Here is an 8,370-nt window from a genome sequence, read left to right as displayed (position 1 = left end):
CAGTAGTAAGCACATTTGTGAAAATTATTGTATCTCCAATAAAGTCATTAATAAAATGGCAGGAGCTCATGTTGTTAGCTGTCCATTTGGTTAAATTGGGGTGTTCTTATAGGGATGATAGCATCAAAGAAATGAAGTTGTCCAGAAATTCAAAGCACTATTACTGATACTAATGACTTTTAGGGGCTGCCAAGCCTCCTGGAAGAAATAATATATGGGGAAAGGGTGGTCACACTCATTCAAAAAAAGTCCTTTTAGTATCAGTCCCCAAATCAGCATGCCTGAAGTGTGGTCAGATAAGTGTCCCTGAAGGGAATCATAGATTCCCATTCAGTGATAAAGCAGGGCCATCAGGGAAATGGTGATTCTGAGTGTTGTAGGCAACGATCATATATTTGGCAGGGTGGGAGCTTGGCCTATTCTTTTCTCCTGAGATGATCAGCTTTCTGCTGCATGGGCTGGTGAAGCCATAATCTTTCAAGGCTTGGTTTATATCTTGTTCGAGAAGAGTGAGTCTATGGAGCTGGCCACGCTCAAATATGGTGAATATGCTTATATACTTTTATCATTTCCTGTCCTTTGTCTCTAGTCCTGGGCTAAGAGCAGGCTGATCATGTGTTAAGTTGTACCAACTGCTTCTCAGCCCAAGTACCATAGAGTCGTGTACTGGGAATAAGAGCCAGAGTCTCCACCGAGTTATAGTAGGTCTTACATGGTCTGATCCCAACCCCTCTCCAACTTGGATTGCACGCCAACCCTTTCCCTCTGCTCATGCAGCTCTCAGGCCCCTGTCCTGTTCTTCACACTGGTGGGAACTGAGCCTGCTTCAGGACCTTGACTTGTTAGCCCCTGAACTGACAGTCCTCACTCCAGATTTGTAGAGGTCATTTTCTAATGTTATTCTCCATGAGGTCATCTCTTTAGGAGAAGCTCTCCCGCCCTACATTAGGATTCCTCCATCTAATAACCCCTCTGAGATGCTTTGTCTCCTCCTTCACTCTTCCTCTGTGCATGTGTATACATGTATATGAATATGTTCACATACCCACCATGTGCATACACAAACAATCATGTTTTCCTGGTCCTACATGTATATTTGCATGAATATGCATACATATACACAGATATACACACATGAATTATATATTTATATGTATGTATGCATGTGTGTGTGGATGGGTGGGTTCTTCATGTGGTTACATCACACTAATAATGCTGACAATATGGGGTGACAAGTATCAGAAGTGGATAGTGGTAGTGAGTTAGGGGCCATTTTTGCTTTGTCTTCTTTTTTTTTTTTTTTTTTTTGGTTTTTGGGCCACACCCGGTGACTCTCAGGGGTTACTCCTGGCTATGCGCTCAGAGGTCATTCCTGGCTTGGGGGACCATATGGGACGCCGGGGGATCGAACCACGGTCCGTCCTAGGCTAGCGCAGGCAAGGCAGGCACCTTACCTCCAGCGCCACCGCCCGGCCCCTTGCTTTGTCTTCTTAAATGGTAACAATTACAATTGTAGGGTCTGGAGAGATAGCATGGAGGTAGGGTGTTTGCCTTCCATGCAGAAGGATGGTGGCTCGAATCCTGGCATCCCATATGGTCCCGAGCCTGCCAGGAGAGATTTTTGAGCATAGAACCAGGAATAACCCCTGAGTGCTACTGGATGTGACCTAAAATCCAAAACCAAAAAATAAAAAATAAAAAAACAACCCCCCCACAAAGCAAAAATAATTACAGTTGTAGGGTTTTTGTTGTTGTTTTGTTTTGTCTTTGTTTGGGGGCCACACTCGGCAGTGCTCAGGCATAATTCTTGGCTCTGCATTCAGAAATTACTCCTAGCAGGCTCGGGGACCACATGGGATGCAGGGATTGAATCCAGGTAAGCTGTATGCAAGGCAAATTCCCTACCCACTATGCTAACGCTCCAGCCCCAGTTGTAGTTTTTTCAGAAGGGGTCAAAATCAATCATGCCTGGGCCACTCCTGGCAGAAGTCAGTCCTAATAGAAAGCAGTATTTAGGGGATTCTAGAGACACATGTAGGGGTGCATGGAGGTCACTTGGTAGTAGGGGTTAAACTCCAGGCCTTACACATGGAAGGCATATGCTTTAACACTTGAATGCTTGATTCCTCAGCCCTACAATTAGATTTTTATTAAGGGCTGGTTGGGGGGCGGTATAGCAAAGAAAGAAATATTGCTTTGAAGAAAGCAAGTCTGGATAAGAACAAAAATGTCCCACATTGGAGATAAAAGATACTATAGATGGCCAAGTTACTCGAATGTTCTAGGGGTGTGTCTTGGGGAAGGTCCCACTGCCCTCTGCCAGTGAATATTCCATAGACTTTCCTCAGGCCAATCATGGCTTTTAACTCCATGATACATTGAGTTTATCATGAAGCTATGCATAGCACAACTGAGAGCTAAGCAAGGGGAACTCAAGACATACAGTTTAGGCTTCTAGATCCAGTCATCCTTACAGCTAGATCCACTCACTCAACCTTTTAATTTCCATGACATATACACTCTCTTTTCAGTTAATTCTGTCTGTCTAGAGCTATGTTCAGACCACAGGGGATACCAAGGAGAGAGACTTCTAAGGGTGAGGGGTTCATTTCTGTGTGACTGGTAGCCTCCTTCCTTCCATTCTGCTTCTCACTGACAAACATCTCTCCCTTTAACTCACTTAGTATTTGTTCCACTTTGAAATGATTGCTCAGTTTCTTCTCGAGCATGACTCTCTGTCTCTTTTGTCCTAAGTATAGGGATCAGTGTAGTCTCTGTTTCTAAGCATGGGAATTTATCAGACATGTGTTGGTGCTGGGGAAACAATTGTCTTCCCTGCAGGCTTTAGGGAGCTCTGGGAACCATCTTACATGGAAAGAAGGATGGAAACTCTCATTGCTCTGGCTCTAACTTCATGTCCTATTCTTGATTGAATCTACTCACCAGTGTCCTGTCCCTGTTGATGTAAATCCTTTTACTTTGGGTGCCTAAGCCCAGTCTATAGCAGAGGGGGAAGCCTGCCATGTGCACAGCTGCCAACTTCCCCAGTAGGCTTCTTCTGTGTCCTTATTTGTCACAGACACATCAAGATCCAAACAGGGCTTCCCAGCTCTAGCAAGGAGAGGAGGCTGGGAGCCGAGGGCAATTTTGGTCAGATTCACCTGGGAAACTGCTCAGGGTTCTGGGGTTGCCAATTGGTTCATACTGGAGAACGACTCATAAATGAGCCTGGGAAGACAGAATTTCGTTGGGTCACAATTCCCAAGTGAGCAAAGCTCAATGCTAACCTTCCCTGAGATGAAGCTGTGTGTGCATCAGAGCCCAGCAGGGTAAAGGCTGCATGTGCCAGGCAGAGGGAGGGTTCCTGGGGGAGATGGGAGACAGGAATAAGAATAGTCCAATCAGTTCTCTCCACTCTGCTATCCTCAGCTCAAACCTGGAGGCTGAGCAGCATCCTGGGATCTCAAGCCTTGGTGCTGAAAGGAGACAAGTTCAACAAGTGTGGTGAGTGGGCTCTGTTCAGGGTTTATTTGGCAAAGACTGAGCAGCTCTGTGGGATCAGTGACTGGGACAGATAGATACATCCAGATAGCTCATGTCAATAGGTTCACATGTGTGCAGACATGTGCCTGTGCACACATGCATGCACACACACACACACACACACAAACCTGCTGAAGAGTACCTTGGGGGTGGTGGGAAATGCTATACTCTGCTGGGTATTCCTGGATCACTCCTAGCTGTGCTCAAAGCACCAGACAATATTGCAGAACTAAATTGGGCCTCTAGTACACAAAGGATGTGCTCCAGCCCTTGGAGCTGACTCCCTAGCCCCAGCCCTTCTCCCCGTTTCTCTCCCCACCCCCATAGTCTCCAGCCAGTCTTACTTAGGTTAATAGATCCAATGGTACGTTTGATAACTTATTATGTGATTCTCATTTCATCAGAAATCCAAAAGTTCAAGATAGGAAAAAGAGAAAGAAGGAATAAATAATGTGAGAAAATCCAAATAGTATTTAAGTCTAAACCTTACCCTCTGCTAGGCAGAAGCATGTTCCAAAATTTGGCCCAGAGGGGGTAGACCCTTCGTGAGCAAGAATCTAGAGTGCCCTTAGCCAGGCCAACACCCTAACCCTTGCAGTTCTTTGGGGAACACTGACCTGGTATGTGGTATTCACACATTTGTATTTTGTTTGTTTTGTTTGTCTTTGGGCCATACCTGGTGGTGCTCAGGGATTATTCCTGGCTCTGCACTCTCAGGGGTTACTCTTAGCAGTGCTCAGGGTACCATATGGGATGCCAAGGATTGAAACTGGGTCAGCTACATGCAAGGCAAATCCTCTACCCACTGTGTTATCACTCTGGCCTTGATTTTTTTGTTTGTTTTTGGGTCATACCCAGCAGCACTCAGGGGTTATCCCTGGCTTTACACTCAGAAATCTCTACTGGCAGGCTCGGGGGACCATATGGAATGCTGGGTTTCAAACCACCGTCCTTCTGCATGCAAGGCAAAACCTCTACCTCCATGCTATCTCTCCGGCCTCTCACTCTGGCCTTAAGGATTCAGGCAGTTTTGATCTCTCCTTTATAACAAAAAGAGGATAAACCTAGGGCAAGGTCTTCTGACTTGTGCCTCCCACCCAGCCCCTTTCTATAATTAATGAACAGCTTTAAGTTAATTAAAGCCTTCAATGGTTTGGTAACAGTAGTAAGACAAGGTGGAATTTCACTAAGAAATTCCCATTGCTATTAATTACATCTAGAAAGATGCTGGGAGTCCTGTTAGGATCACCCGGTCCTTCCAGCTTTCCTGGGGCAGTACCCTACCCTGCCGAGAAGGGGCAGGTGACACTGCCAGGAGAGACAGGAAAGATGGGCCTAGGAGGCCAGTGTCTGATATACATGACCCTGAGAACACCCAGACTAAGAGGTCAGCTTGGGAGGTTCAAGGGGCTTGTATCAGGTCTCAGGCTGGAAGACAGGGTTTGGCTCCAGACACAGACATAGGCTGACTCTGCCCATGATCCCACTCCACTGCCTTGTGGTCTCGCCTATCCTTGGTAGGGGCTGACTGAACTGAACTGTCGGTGTTTCTTTCCCTTGGATCTGGCCTGTTCTCTGGGAGAGCCTGCTAGTGTGGAGAGGGGTGGGGAGGGAGAGAGCGCCAGACTAAACAGAGGCTTCCCGCTTCATTTGAATTTCAGACAAACACAAGCAGTGGCTGAGCTCTGCAGTGTCTCCTGCGAATTTCAGTGCATACTTGTACAAAGAATTACTCTTTGTTTATCCGAAAGACAAATTTTGTGGTTCTAAATTGCCTAAGCCTGTGTGAGTGGAGGTGGGAGACAGTGGTGAGGGTTCTGCTTGGCCACATGTGGACTGCTGGCGCCTGGATTGGGAGGCCTTGGCCAGCTGGGCTGGGCGGAACCCTGCTCTGGCCCCTGCTTGCTACTCTGTCCCTTGCCCTGCAGCAAGAGGCTGAGGGCAGCAGAGTGGGTTGGGCTCTCTCCCAGGGCTTGGCTCTTAAGATAAACATAGTAGTGTTAGGATGCTCCCCTTCTTCTTGGGAAGAAGTGTGTGTGTGTGTGTGGGGGGGGGGGGAGTGCCTGCACCTGTGTGCACATGCATGTGTGTGTGTGTGTGTGAGTGCATGTCTGTGTGTATTTGTGTATGCCTGTGAGATACTAGTCTTTCCAGATCCCATCACTCCTTATGCCAAGCCCCAGGGACTGCCTTGCTTTGGTCCTATGTCTTCACCCTCCCTTCTTTGTCTCCACTGAAAGGGACATAGATGGTCATTTTGTGACTCAGATCTGACTTGCTATGATACTAGTGTGTGCATCTGCCCACCCCAGTACCGAGGTCTGGCTGAGCTGTGCAGGCTGAGGCTCCTAGGCTGAGAGTTGAGGGCTGGAATGTCAGTGTGTTCCAAGGGCTTCCTGAGATGGTGGGAAACTCAGGGTTTAGGTGTCGCCACTTGACCAATGTGCAAGAGAAAAGTGTTCAACTGGGAAAATGACTGTAGCCGAGCTTGTGTTTTGAAGGTCTGGCTGACTTAGGTTGAAATGTAATTCTGGATAAAGTTTGCACATCCCCAGCCCCCACCCCCCAATTTTGTGAGGCAGCATCTCTGGTCCTGAACAAGGAATGAGGATGGGGGCAGTAATAATACAGGGGCTTTAAGAACAAAATCCCAACATTATCCTTCAACTACATTCTTGTGGGTAATTCGGCCTGTGTTTTCTGTTAAATCCAAGCTGTCTTGTTGGTGGAAACGCAATTACATTAGAGAAAAACTGTTTCCATGTCTTGAGATATTATGATTATGAAAAGCAGCAACATAAACCCCCATTAAGCCAGAAGCAAGTTAATTGTATTCCATGCTGCCTTCTAGGCCAGCGCACTGGCTCCGACAAGATTGAGTTCAGTGCTACAGGCAAGCACGGCACACAGCTTCTCCCTTAATTACAAATAATTGTATAGTGTAATTTATACCAACGCCCGGTGCCTCAAAGTGCCTGTTCAGGAAGAAAGGGTTAGTTCGGGTGATGGGAAAATTATAAACAGGTGTAATTGCCATTGCCTGGGGGGGGGATCTGTGACTCCTTGGAGACCCCAGAGATTTAATCAGACTTCTGATCCGAGGAAGTCATGGGGCCGCCTCCAGGGAGATGCTGTTTGAAGAACACAGAGAACAGTGGCCATTTGTCTCATTGCTTAACCATCTACCACGTGTTGGCTCTGGGATAAGTGGACAAGGATGGACCATGTTTGTATCAACCTGGGAAGGGCCGACCACGCCCATAGGCTTAGAGTTGCGGTTTAATTGCATTTTAAAATGAGTCATGCATCCTGGGCAGACAGTGTAGCTGCAAAACTGTGCGGAAGATGGAGCTCTTGGGCTCTGGAGGATGCTCTTGACAAAGGGCGAAGCAGGGTGCAGTGGGCCTTAAATGTATTCAGTTAGTCTCTTTCGACTTCCCATCACTGTACAGACTCATCTGGGGGCTAATGACTGGTGTGACCTGCTTAAAGAAGCCTCAGGGCTGTTTCACACAGGTTCCCTATTCCAGAGCTGTCCTCTCCTGCCTCAGTTTCCCTGTAGTCTCAATGAGGGGCCTATTGGATGTCACAGGGCTAGGTGAGTCAATGGATACGAGGGAATATGCGAATCAGTGCCTAGTTTCTGTGTGTGCTAAATGAATAAGAGTCAGAATAGACTGTCATGGTTTGAATACAGGCAGAGATTTTGGCCCAACTGTCACAATTTGGTCCCCCCTCCTTTAGAGTAATAGAAATGTCCTTTTAGGGGATCAGGTTAGATTTTCAGAGATTCTAACTATCCAGTTGCAATGAAATGGGCAATGCTCCTCCCAAAGGCCATGTCTCCTGTGGCCCTCAGGACTTGTGGTGACCCAGAGGGCTTGGAGATCAAGGATACAGCCTTGGTGAATGCCAATTGCAAGTCGGATGTCTTCAGGGACATGGAGTTGCAGTCTTGCAGAAAGTAACTTTCTTGTAATCCAGCCGGTTTCTGGCCCTTACTGTCTTATTCTCTGAATGTTTGTCTCAGAGGAAAAAGGTAGGGGACTGGGAGCTAGGAAAAAAAAGGTGGCACAGGAATCCTATTGCTGGGCTGGATGGGTCTCTGGAGGGTGCAAGACTGACATCTTCCTAGGTGATGCCTGGGTGTGACCATGGTGACATAAAGCCTGGTAATGTCTTCGTGCCACCCACGGACACACGGGGGGGCTACTGGGCTTGTGGTTGGTTCTCAGTCAGGAGTGGGTGAGCTGCTCTGCTCAGACCTCAGGCTCAGGTCCTCACTGCAACCCTGCTGGCTAGGGGCCACAGTAATGAGCCCTTTGAAGCGTGATGACTCACTTCTGTTGGCCATGCCTCAGTTTCCTCATCTGGGCTCAGCCATCCTGCCCACTGACTCTCCCACTGAGTGGGATGAAGGAGGGGGCTCAGGCTACCAGAAAATTCCACTGGGCTGCCGAACCTAGGAGAAGCCATTCTGGCCTCGTTCCCTCCCTGGAGCATGGAAGGCCTAAGGGAGTCTTAGCGCCTCAGCCCACACATGCTGCTGACTGTCCAGCTCTGCCTCAGGGACAGAAGTTTCATGGGTGTGACTGTTGGGGTCAGGTCTCAGGGTTGCTGACCTTGTGATTTGAGTCTCATTCTAGGAAAGTCTCTGGGTTCCAGGCGAGATCTCAGGGCTGGGTCACTGTTGGGCAGGTCTGAGCTGAGAGGAACAAATCCAGGTGGATCCAGGCTCTTTGAGGCCAGGCCAGCTTCTGTGTGACCCCCGGTTCTCCTCTGAGGCAGCGAAACTCATTACTAGACCTCATTCATTCACTTGTGTCT

The sequence above is a fragment of the Suncus etruscus genome, chromosome 9 (genome assembly GCF_024139225.1).
Source record: "Suncus etruscus isolate mSunEtr1 chromosome 9, mSunEtr1.pri.cur, whole genome shotgun sequence".
Taxonomy (NCBI): Eukaryota; Metazoa; Chordata; class Mammalia; order Eulipotyphla; family Soricidae; genus Suncus; species Suncus etruscus.
The sequence above is the reverse complement of the archived record's forward strand: the minus strand, read 5'-3'. Positions refer to the sequence as shown.